A 12,775-nucleotide genomic window follows, 5' to 3' on the forward strand; every position below is an offset into this window, starting at 1 on the left:
ATCCTAGCTACTGCAATAAGGCAAGGAAAAGAAATAAAAGTATAAGAAAATAATAAATATTCTTATTCACAAACAACATATCTACATAAAAAACACAAAAGAGATCTACCATGAAATTATTAGAAGTACTAAGAGAATTCAAAAAGCTTTCTGGATTTAGACTTTATATAGAAAAATCAGATATATTTTTATACACTAGCAACAAATAGAAAATGTAATTTTAAAAAGATACCATGTAGAATATCAACAAAAATATTAATTACCTAGAAATAAATCATATAGCCATGTGCTAGACTTTTATGGAGAAACACTTTTGAGATATAACACAGTTAAATCCATCCTTTTTAAGGTATGATTCTGAGTCTTCACAAACATACAGTCACATAACTACCAGTGCAGTCAGGATGGAATTACCATCAGCCCAAAAAGTTCCTTGTGCCCCTGAAGCTGTCCTCCTTGGCCCAGCTTCCTGTGTACCTACTGGAATGTGGATGGAACTTGGGACAACCCCATCCTGTACCAAGGGGCTGGGCTAGGGCAGGGTCAGTGGTACCAGATAACAGGACAGAACAGGAGATGTTCATTAATGGGACCCTACTGGATTAAAAACTACCACGTTCTTAAACACAAAGCAGGCGGCCACTTTTGTACAGTGGGACAGCAGCATTCCCCACAACAACGGGTTTCTCCAACCTCCAGCCCTGAAGCCCAGGGAGGTTAGGTCATGTGCCCAGAGTCACACAGCACCTGGATGGCAGAAATTCCAAACTCTCTCGACCCCTCCATGGCCACGACCCCCTTGCTGTCCCCTCCATAGTCACCTCCTTCCTGCCATGAATTCTTCTTCCTGGCCTTTCTCTTCAGCCCAGAGGCCTGAAATGTGCAGAGGATAACGGAGGCAAGTGCAAAAACCACGAGCCCTTCAGAGTGGCTTTTAAGGGGTTTGGTGAAACAAGGACTGCGACGATGGCAGCTCTAAATTCTATCAGATGAGGGCTGTGAATTTGTGGTGACTGGAATGAGCGAAACGAGAGGACAGGAGGAGATGCTGGGGTGGGAAGGGCATCACAGACTCATCTGCCTCTTGGCCTCAGTGCTGGGCTTTGCTACCAAAGCACTTATGTCCCCAACAGAAGGGGTACCTGGCCCCTGGCCCACCGCACCTGGAGGCCAGGTGGCCCTCAGAGGAGTAGAAGGCTCCATGCTCAGTGCTCCTTCAGGCCTCAGCACCAGGTCATTGGCAGCTGGGCCAGGCCTCCCCACAGCCCTGATCCCAGAGGAGCCCCCGAGGGCAGGGTCCAAGCCCATGCAGGCTGTGTCCCCAGCAATCAGCCAGGCACCCACCACTGGACGTGTCTGCAGGGTAAGTGGCTGGTGGGTGGAGACGAGGCACCCCCAGGCCTTCCCACAAGGGCCTTCCACTCCCCCCCTCCACGTGGGGCCTGTCGGGCTCCCACCTGGGTTCAGACTCCTCAGAGCCGGACATCTCCGAGGCGGGAGTCCGCTGGGCCCAACCCTGTCTTCCCCATTCATTCGCTGTGTGGCCTTAAGCAAGTCACTTAAGGCCCCTGTGTCTGTTCCTCTTTTGCAAAATGGGATTAATGAAGCGCCTCACTGACCTGAGTTTCACTGGAGTAAATTAAATGAGAGGATACAGATGGAATGTTGTTGGCCCTTAGCGCTGTGTCTTCCGTGTCCTCGGGCCAGGTCTCAGAAACACTTGTTGACTGACCGTGCAAACAATTTTGCCCCCTGGTCACCTCGCCATGGCCTCTTTCTGGTAATAATACTGCAGTTGCCAAGCGATGACATGGCGGCTAAACAGCACAGGCTCCAGAGCCAGCCTTCCGGGTTCAAATCCCAGCCCCACAACTGCTCACTGTGTGACACCAGGTGTCCCCTCACCCTCTCTGTTTCTGTCCTGTAAACGGGAGTGGGCATGTTTGTGCCCTGAAGAACAGCTGGGGGTGGCACAGAGGATGCCTAAAAGGTGCCCGGTGAGTCCCACAAAGTTCACTGTTGTCACGACTATTAATACAAGCAATGTAGCAATGTTCCTTGCCGCCCCCCCCACACACACACGCCACACATGCCCTACACACACACACACACACACACACACGCCACACACACCACACATGCCACATACATACACACACCACACACGCCACACACACACCACACACGCCACACACACACACACACACCACACACGCGCCACACACACACACACACACACACACACACACACACACACACACACACCTGCCTTCTTTCCTGGAAGGGCTGGAAAGGGAGGCGGGGAAGCGGCAGACAGAAGACTGAGGAGGCCAAGACCAGCCTTGTCAGGAGGGGCTGAATCATGGAGCCAAATCCAGAAAGGATCTAGCAAGCCCCTCAAGGTAGCCAAAAATAAAGTGCCAGAACCGGGAAGCGGGTTCCTTGGCAGAGACGGAGGCAGAGACAGATGGCTGGCAGCTGTCACTCCAGCAGCAGCCACCAGCAACCCCACCCAAGCCGCCAGCTTCGGGGGCTGGAGTATCATCAGGCTTCCCCCTCAGTAGGTGCCACCTGAAGATGGGGGCAGAGCCCAGCCAGGCTGGAGGGGACAAGCAGAGAGACTCAGCAAACAGTGGAGGAGCCCGCAGCCTCCAAACACCCCCCAAGTCCCGGCGCAGGCCAGGCTCCGTGCTTAGTAGCAGAAAGAGCAGAGATAAACGGGACCCAGCCAAGAGGTGGGGTGCTCCCTGGAGGGAGTGCTCCTGACAGGCCAGGACAAGGGGGTGCTGGCACTTCAGGTGGAGGAGCAGGTGCTGAGCGTGGGGAAGGGCACAGGCCGGGGTCCGAGTGCTGCCCAGCATGTGAGGAGGTCAGCGGAGGCGGAGGCCAGGAAGGTGGACAAGGCCAGCTCATGCCAGGAATGCCCTAGGGCCTCACACAGTCACTCACCTGACCCTGCCTCTGCCTGGGGGGTGGGTGCTCCATCCCCTTGTACAGACGAGGAAACTGAGGCACAAAGAGGCTCAGAAACTTGCCCAAGGCCACCTGGCTACTACAGCGATCCAGCACAGGTTTGACGCCCTGAAGCCAGTGCCTTAATGCCTCTCAGGCAACAGGCAGCCGCTGAATGTCACTGAGTTGGGGGGGAGCCTGGTCGCTCTGCCTGGGGTTGGGGGGAGGAGAGATGGAGGACACGGCTGAAGGCGGAGGCCTGGGCATAGCCCCGTCCAGGGCAGCGAGGGGCAGGAGACACACTCGGGGTTGGCAGCACTGGCAGCGGGTCCACAAGCACCTTCTGACAGCGTCTCCCACACCTTCATCACCAGGTCAAGGACAGGTGGCCACAGTCCATCGCCAGCTCTGCTGCCAGGCCCAGCCGGTACCCATTTCCTCCCCTCTTCCCAGAGCCCACACCCCCAGGTCCAAGGCCAGCCCTCTAGCTGCTCTGAAAGGCAGGAATATTGACGATGTGACGTGGGACACTGCATTTCCAGAAATCCCCACTTTATTTCATTGCAGGAGGTTGGCCCCAGCGTTTTCGCCGGTCTGTTTTGTTGTTTACCTGCTGCTGAAATATCCAAAGAGAGGAGCCGCTTCCCTCCAATGGGGCTGCAGTGGGGGCAGGGAGGCAGGGAGGCAGGTGGGCATCCACGGTCTCTGCAGCGAAGCGGCGGCAGCCCCGCCCGGCTGGGCACAGACGCAGCTGGGGCTACAAGAATAACAAAACATGAAATTCAGATTAATTTTCTGCTTAGTCAGGATCTGAATTTCAAATCAAGCCCTGAGTTGATTCAGACTGACAGTAGCCCGGCTCCCAGAGCCTGTCCCTCAGCACCTGGTCCCCGCACGGCACCCGGGGAGCAGTTCATCCAGAGAAGCCCAGCGCAGCGAGCCGGGCAGGCAGAGGGCTTTGTGCCGAGACAGGCAGGCTGACACCCCCCAGGCCCTGCCTCCCAAGGCGAGGGTCCAAACCCTCACCTGGGTTTCCACACCAGCTTCCCCGTCAAAAAAAAAATCTCCCGTTGATGTGGGGTTTTCCATCAGCTTTCCTGAGGTATCATCGCCAAATCTGTACGATAGTTCAAGTGTGTGTCACGGTGATTTGCTAAACTGATACACTGCGAAGAGATCCTCCCGTCTAGGTCATTAACACAGCCAGCCATCACCTCATTAGTTTCTCTCTCTTTTTTTTTTTTTTTTTTTTTTGGTGAGACCATTTAAGTTCTATTGTCCTGGCAAAGCCCGATTATACGGTGTTGTCAACCAGTCTCCAGGTCTGACGTCAGAGCCTCACCCCTCATTCACCTCATAACAGAAGGTCTGTGTCCTTTCACCAGCCTGTCCCTCTGTCCCCACCTCCCTATCCCAACTCCAAACCGCTCCCGAACCCCTTTTCTCTGTTTCCGTGAATTTTTTTGTTGTTATTGTTGTCTTTTTGTCTTCGAGGGTCTCGCCTGTGGCATATGGAGGTTCCCAGGCTAGGGGTCCAGTAGGAGCTACAGCTGCCAGCCTATGCCAGAGCCACAGCAACGCTGGATCTGAGCTGCGTCTGCGACCTACCCCACAGCTCATGGCAACGCCGGATCCTTAATGCTCTGAGCGAGGCCAGGGATCAAACCTGCATCCTCATGGTTCCTAGTCAGATTCGTTAAACCACTGAGCCACGATGGGAGCTCCTGTTTCCATGAATTTGATTTTTTTAAGGGTCCACGTGTGATACTAGGCAGTACTTGTCTTTCTCCGTCTGACTTGCTTCATTAAGCATAACATCCCCGAGGTCCATCCAGTTGTCAAAACTGGCAGCACGTCCTTCTCTCCCTTGTCTGGATATTCTGATCGGTTTTTCCCATTAGTTGTGCTGCACGTCACCATGTGTTACCAACAGTCCCCATGAGAGCTGGGAGAAGACACACCCACTGGCGGCTTCACACGTTCCTCTCTCACGTGACACCCTGGGCCCAGCATCAGCCAGCTGGAGACCACCCCTGTAGAGGGACCCCAAAGACATGGAGACCTGACAGTGCGCACTGTCCCTGGCACCTCCTATCACACACTCGTCTCCAGCAGGTGCCGACTCTCCTGAGCATCACCTCCACACCTGAGAAATGGGGCGATGCGACCTCCTGCGGGGACCCGGCCCTGCCCGCCTATGACCTGCTTGGTGACACTCACCAAGTATCTATTCAGGCCTCTTGCGTCCCGGGCCGCATCCTGGGCAGGCAGGGGGTCAGGGGTGGGCACCAGAGAGGACAAAACGGACCAAGCTTACTGCCCTCACGCAGCTGATGTCCCAGGTGGTGGGTCTCAACCCGAGGTGGTTTTGTCCCCAGAGGACACTGGGCAATGTTGAGATGTGTCTGGTTTTCACGAACGTGGGGTGAGGCCACTCCCAGCATCTAGGGTGCAGGACACGGATGCTTCCAAACACCCTTCATGGCACAGGACAGGCACCCCGCAGAGTTACCTGGCCCAAAAGATCAGGAGTACCAAGGCTGGGAGCACTGTTCTCAGGAGAGACAGTAAACAAGACAAACGAGTAAAACTCTGAGATTTACCCGAAGGTCCCACAGGCTAAAGAGTCAGCCCCACACGAGGAGGCCAGAGGTCAGGCCCCATCTCTCCCAGCACAGCAAGAATGGGGCTTAGCAAGAAAAAAACACACCCAGGCCGGAGACCCAGAAACAGGCCAGAGACAGCCTGCGGTGGCTCTGTGGGTGTGCCTGGGCCCCGAGAGGCCCTGCTGCAGCCTTCACCGCAGGCCCCAAGCCCCAGAGGCAAATGGGGCCAGGCATCTCTGAGAAACCAGTAGCCTAGCAGAGGAAAGGCACACACTGCGTCCAGTGCTCTGGCCACCTGTGGGCTGGGTGCCCTTTGGCAGGTGACCTGACCCTGTCTCTGAGCCTCCGCTCTCCCACACATGAAATAGAGACAGTCATGGGACTATTTTTGGGTCAAATGAGACCTGGACATAGAAAACGCTCAGACAAGTGTCACTGGTGTTATGGTATCGGGGCGGGGGGGGAGGTTCATGGAAGATTCTGGAACACTGAGAGGAGAGAATGGTGTAAGGATGCAGAGGAGCCCAGAGAGGCTTCCCCAGGGAAGGGGCACCTGCCTAGGGTCTCAAAGGCAGAAGTTCACCAGGGAGATAGATCGGGAGGGAAATGAGACAAAGGCACCCACTGGGTCGTATTACTGGTGTGTGTGTGTGTGTGTGTCTGTGTGGAGACACTGGGAGGCAGGGAGGGACAGGGCAGGAGGTGACACTGGGCCCAGCACCACTAGGCCATGATTGCCAGACCTAGGACTTTACTGCAGCCTCATCTCCGAACCGCCTGGCAGCCTCAACTCAGCAGCCAGAGGATCCCTTGAAACCCAAAGTCAGACCTGTCCCTCCCATTACAGGCAATATACAAGCCACATGCTTACAAGACCCACCTACATGATCCCGGACCTTAGTCCGTAAGCCCCTCTCCCACTTCTGCCCACACCCCCTCTGCTCCAGCCAACAGGCCTCCTTGCGGTTCCAGAAACACTGCTGGCACACTCCTGCCTCAGGGCCTCTGTACCTGCTGTGCCCTCTACCAGGAAGCCACGCCCACCAATACTGCAAGGTTTGCTCCGCCCATCTTCCCAGCGTGGCACAGTCAGTGATGACACAACAGAGAACACAGCCTTTGAGATGGGCCTTGATGGATGAGCAGGGGGTTATCAAACAGAGGAAAGGAGGCCCTTCCAGGAGGCAGAGGGGTCCTGCAAGGCTGGAGGATGCTGTGTGGGAGGGCAGGACAGATGGAGTAGGCCCAGCAGGGAAGCGGTTAGAGCTGACCCAGAAGAGAGAGGCGAGGAGGAGTAGCCACACCTCAAAAGTGTGGAAGCTGGAGGCGGGGAGCCATCAAGCAGGGGAGCTCTGAGGGTCTGGCCCCTCCCAGAACGGAGGGACAGAGGACATCACATGTCACTCACCCTCCCTGCCTCCCAGCATCCTCACAAAGTGAGCTGGGGATGCAGGAAAAGTTCGTTTTACAGATGTGGTTACAGAGGCCAGCAGGGCCAAATGCCTGCCCACCCTCAGCCCAAGGTAATGCTGTGTGGGTCTGGCTGCATCACTCCCTTGCTTCCTTCACAGATAAGTTAACATTATTGCCAAAAGGTCTATAGTTTGTTTACGGATTTTTAAGTTATCCTGCTTATCCACTCTATAATTTTCTGGGCCACAACATGCAGCGGCGTGATGTGAGATCTTAGTGCCCAGACTAGGGGCTGAACCCCAAGTCCTAACCACCAGGGAACTCCCCACTCTAAAATCTTTTTTCCTTTTTTTTTTTTTTTAAGGGCTGCATCCACAGCCTATGGAGGTTCCCAGGCTAGGGATCCAATAGGAGCTACAGCTGCAAGCCTACGCCAGAGCCGCAACAACGCCAGATCCAGCCGCGTCTGCAACCTACACCACAGCTCACAGCAACGCCAGATCCTTAACCCGCTGAACAAGGGCAGGGATCAAACCCGCAACCTCATGGTTCCTAGTCGGATTCATTTCGGCTGTGCCACGGCAGGAACTGCCCCCACTCTAAAATCTTTTAAACGTACCTTCTTTCTCACGACCATGCTGTTAATTAAGCTCCGTTGTGTCACACAGAGCTGTGGCGGTTCATTTCGCCTGCTGTGTAACGTTCCACTGGGCGAATATTCATAGTCGACTCGTCCACTCTCTGGGCCACAGGCACGGGGCTGGTTCCCAGGCGCTGCGAGGGAACAAAGAGCTGCTGCGAACACCCTGCGGCGTGGCTTCCGCGGCACAGGGCGACCCTCTCCACGGGCGGCACTGAGCGCCCACCTGTAGGAGCTCACTCCAAACCTGTTTCCAAAAGGGCACCAATTTGCACCCCCACCTGCTACAGACAAACCTCCTGATTGGTCCACATCCCTGCCAATGATTGGGCGAGGGATAGTCATGTGATCTCTATCTGGCCAATGAGATTGAGGAGAAGGCTGCTGGGGCTGCTGGGCAATTCCCTCAATGCCGGGAATGGCTGACTGGGAGTGACAGGTTCTCCTTTTGTTTTGGACGTGGTTGTGTCCGGTTGTGACCTAACAGCCACATTGTGACCACCAGGAGAACCCAGCAGAGTAGAGATGTGGAAACATCTGGGTCCTAGCAACCACCACGGAGCCCCTGAATTAACTACCCCTGGAGCTGCCCCGTCTTTGGACTTCTGCTCGTTACCGGAACTGTGAATTTCCTTTTTGTTTTAGTCTTTCTAAGCGGAGTTTGCTGTTGCTTTCCGCGAAATGTTCCCCAGCTGCCTCCCAGTCTGGTTGTCCAACAATTCCGTGGTGACTCACTCTGCTTTTCAGCAAATTCTTCTCCTGCTTAAGTCAGCCAGAGTCGATTTCGTTTACTTGCAGCCTAGAACCCTGATGATAAAGAGGAGCGTCTGAAGGCGGGCCTGTCTGCCAACAGGACAAGTGGTGTTGAGGCAGGAATGAGGGAGTGTGCTTGGAGACAGAGATGAAAGAAGGTGGAGCTCCAAGGGTTCCATCCCCTCAGTTCACAGGACAAGAGCACAACAGGGGTCAGACCTGAAGTGATTTGAATACCCAGCAGAAGAATGTTGACTTTATGCTTAAAGTCATGAGATTGTGACCAATAGTGTCATCGACTGGAATTTACAGTGTAGGGACTTTGCCTGGACATGGAACTTAGGGGCCTCGGGGAGGAGACTCTGGCATCCTCTGAGCTCCTACTGTGGGCCAGTTGGGTCCCCACACCGTCTCTGCTAATTCACACAGCTCCCCTCTGAGCGAAATTAATCTCTTTCAGACCAGAGGCCCAGGGTGCAAATCAGGAAGCCATGTGCCCACCAGCCAGCTGGTCAGGGGCACAGCGAGAATTGACAGACACCAGCCCAGGCTTTTTCAGTTGCGTCCTGCTGCCTCCCCATGCTTTAGAAGAGAGTTTGCACCCCGGGTCTGGTCCTGCCCAAATCATCCGTGCTGCTCCAGGAAGGAAGAAACCTCTACACTGATCAGCAAACTGTTTCTGTAACCCACTGCCCAGGTCACTAGCTTTAAGGCTGTCTCGTCTCAGGGCTGCCGAAGCTGATAAGTGATATTCCATCTTTTTATGCGGCATTAATTTCACTAAAGCTTTTGCCAGATGTCAATGCTTGTCTGTGTGTAATAAAGGAAGCTGAAGACATTTTAGAGCACTGTGGGAGAAAGGTCAAACTCTGCCAGGCTCTCAGAGCAGCTGGGGTAGATCTTAGACCCTGGCCTGGAAGGCAGAGTCTGGAAGCTGTACTGCCTCTACAGGTGGGGGGACTTGCCAGGAATCTCCAAGCTGAGCTCACTGCCAGCCTTCTCAGCCTGAGCAGGATGCACAGGATGTGGGAGCCATGATGCTGTTGTAGAAGCCCATGGGAAGCAGCAGATCCTGCCACCTGCAGAGGCCGGGCCCTCCGTGGAGAGATGCTATTTGATACTATCGGTCACCCCTAAGGTAAGTGCTGCCCTTGCTATCCCCATTGAACAGGTGGGAAAGTGAGGCCTGGGGCTACCGGCAGACTTACGCAAGCTCACACATTTGACAGGGCCTGGCCCTGAGCCCAGCACTGTCCGATTTTGAGTCCAGTCCTCTCACCTGCCCCTCACATTGTTGGGCACAGAGTAATCAGGGAGGCTTCATGGAGGAGGAGGCATTAGTGCTGAGCCCTTAGGGAGCCAGAGGGGTTTGGGACAGGGAAAGGCCTTTCCCAGAAAGGATAGAAGGATGAGCTAAGGCTCGGAGGTGAGTAGCCAGGAGGGCAAAGCTGCAGGTCAAAATGCAGCTTCAACCTCCCTCCCCACCCACCACCACTGAATCTCCCTTTAAAACTCATCTCAAGATGGGGAACTGGAAAGAAGCCAAGTCCCAGAGGAAGATTTGGGATTCACTTTCTCCCTGGAACAAACCTTAGGCCAAGATTTAAAAATTCTTTTTCCTCTCGAAACGTCTCCGGTTTCAAGCCTGCATTTTTGGCAGCCTCATTCCCAGAGCCTCTCGCCGTCCAGAAGAAGCGATGCCCTGGAAAGGAAGAGTCTGACAGGAAAAGAGACTGGGAGGCGGTGAACCCACAGGGCGGGTGCAGAGAATGAAGAGGAAGAAAGGAAGCCTGGGAGGGGTTCTGGTGGGGGTGGGGCACCCAACAGAGGGAAGGAAAGGAACACTCTACTATGCGCAAGCACCACTGGCACTGCTCCTCACACCTGCCTGGCAGCCTGCCTGGCCCAGGTGACACTCCATCCACACCCCCATCCGCCTGCCAGCTGGCCAACATTGAGAAAGCACCTGCAGGATGCAGGACCCCACGCCAAGGAACTCAGCCTCTGTGACTCCTTCCCCATCAGGAGAAAGAATTTACCTCCCAGATCAGAAGGAACCAACAGAATCAATAAAACAAATGGGGAAGAGGAGATGCTGCTTAACTGAAGACATCACTAATGGATGGAGGGCTTGAGTGGACAAACCCAGCTGCTGGTGAGGGCAGCAACAGGCAGGCAGGTGGCCCTGGGGGTAGGTTCAGTTCTTCAGTGACCCTGGGCACCCACTCCTCACTGGTACTGGGACCACACGAGACTCAGACACAGGCCTTGAGAAGCTCACAGTCTAGAGGAGGAGACGACACGGAAGCAGCGGGTGTGGAGGATACTTCTCTGCCCCTGGACTTTGACTTGGGGCCATGACCTATTAGAGGGTCTGATGCACACAGAGGAGTTGATGCCTCTTGTGGTCCACGTGGCCCCCAGAATGAGACACATGGAGGAAAGCTGAAACCAACCCAAGACTGGGAACCGAGCCCTCCTGACCCATAGCCTGGGTCAGACTTACTGCAGTCATCCTAAATATCCATTAATGGGAAAACAAGTACTTCCTGTGATAAGCCGCTGAAATTGAGGGTAATTTGTTATGCAGCATTATCGTGGCAATAACGGACTGCTACATAATGACATGGTACAATCCTTGCTTGGTTGGAAGTATGCCCAAGTGAACTCAAAGGAAGCCCTGAGCAGTTTGGGAAGGCTTCTGGGAGGAGGTAACATGTGGACTCAGCCTTGAAAAATGAGTGTGAGGAGAAAATTGGAAAACATTCTGGGTAGCTGGAGCAACCAGAGCAAAGGAGCAGAGGCAAGGAAGAACATAGGCTCGGCAGGGAAGCTGCAGGACAAGATGCTCAGTGTAACCAGAGCACGTGGACATGACCATCACCCTGGCAGCCCAGTTAGACCCCAGCAGAACAGGAAATGCATCCAGCCCCTGGCAGCTGTCAAGCCTGAGCAGTACTGTTTCCTTGAAGAGCCAATGGCCAGCCCCATCTGCCCCTGGGAGATGTCCCAGTGGCCAGCGTCCCCCGCAGACCTGACCCAGTGCCCTGTGGGAGGAAATCTGCTGGTCGCTGGGTCTCCGTGGCCATTTCTGAGCTGGACATAGGAGAGAATATGCCATCATTCCCGGGGCCGAGCCTTCTCAGCCCAGCTCCTCCTGCTGCAACTGGGGTCAGCCTTGGGCTTCACTTAGCCCCAAGCCCATACAGGTCCAGGACCACTTTGATAACCGAGTTCCCTCAAACCCTAGAAAGCTTCCAGGCTCCTCCATGTACACGCGTCCACAGGCTTGCTTCGCCTCGAAGCCTGAGACTGCTCACGGCCTGGCCTCAGCCCAGCTGTGTTTGTCTTGACACACAAGCTCCAGACAGAAACATCCCTCTGCCACCCCACCCCCGCCACGGCCGGGTCATTACTGTGTGGTCCTCCCAAGAGCGCCAGCTGGGAGGACGGGCACGGGGCCGTTTCCCGCTGCACCCACACCCCACCCTCCAAGGCCGCTCACTCGCAGCTTGGGGCTGAAGGAAGGCATTTCCTCTCACCCCTGGGAGCCGAGCTGGTCAAGTGGATGGCAGGCAGGACTTCAGAGATGCTCTGCCCTCCGCCATCCCGCCTGATAGATGTGCTGGCTCGTGTCCCAGCTCACGTCTCTTGAGGGACCTTCCTAAAAGCTCCGGGGAGCCAGCACGTGAACCTTTCCCTCCAGCCCCTCCCACGTGGCCTTTGTCCTGAACACAGCCGAGGACCGGCAGATCAAATACTTCTCCACCGCATGGCGCGAGTCAGCAGCTCTCCAACCTGAGATGGGTCTGCACGTCACATCATCTCCCTCCCCTTCCATTCAGCCACATTTTCAGCTTTGTTCTTATGGTGTCCACTCCTGGGCACCAGTCAGCTTTGGCCAGGATTCCATGCAGCTGCTTATCACAGCCGCCTCATTTCTGCAGTCGGAGCCCCAAGGCAGGGCTGGGCTGGGCTGGGCTGGACGCTGACGGCCCCACAGGCACAGGTGGGTGCACGAGGGAGGAACGCACAAGGCCAAGTCAGGCAAGAGGAGAGATTTATTAAGGCACCCGAAGCGGGTGGGCTGAGGTCAAGGTGGCGCCAGCCCCGACTGCTCGGAGATGCTAGGCCTATAAAGGATCCGTGGCAGGAACTTGTGGCAGGAACAATGAAGACGGGGGACAGTCAGGGGAGGGTGGCGGGTCAAGTCCCAGGACAGAGGGCAGTTAATCCTTGGTGGTGGTTAATCTATGCAGGCAGTTGTTGTCCTCAGGCCATTGCTTCTTGCTGCCCAACTTGAGGCTGCACATTCCGGCAGAGGGTGCAGGTCCTGCTCCAGGCTGTACCCATGTCCGCAGCAGGTCTCCGAGGTGAACGGCCACATTTGGGGGGTGGGGTGGGGTCTGTC

At 55.2% G+C, this 12,775-nt stretch overlaps 1 long non-coding RNA gene across 1 annotated transcript; it reads right to left on the bottom strand.

The window, feature by feature from the left end:
* LOC102168087 lies at window positions 3,500–7,899 on the bottom strand. Its single transcript, XR_001304025.2, has 3 exons — window positions 7,838–7,899; window positions 7,591–7,745; window positions 3,500–3,709 (listed from the first exon to the last, which is right to left on the bottom strand). It is a non-coding gene; the product is annotated as an uncharacterized LOC102168087 (long non-coding RNA).

Source organism: Sus scrofa, chromosome 8, assembly GCF_000003025.6.
Source record: "Sus scrofa isolate TJ Tabasco breed Duroc chromosome 8, Sscrofa11.1, whole genome shotgun sequence".
Taxonomy (NCBI): domain Eukaryota; kingdom Metazoa; phylum Chordata; class Mammalia; order Artiodactyla; family Suidae; genus Sus; species Sus scrofa.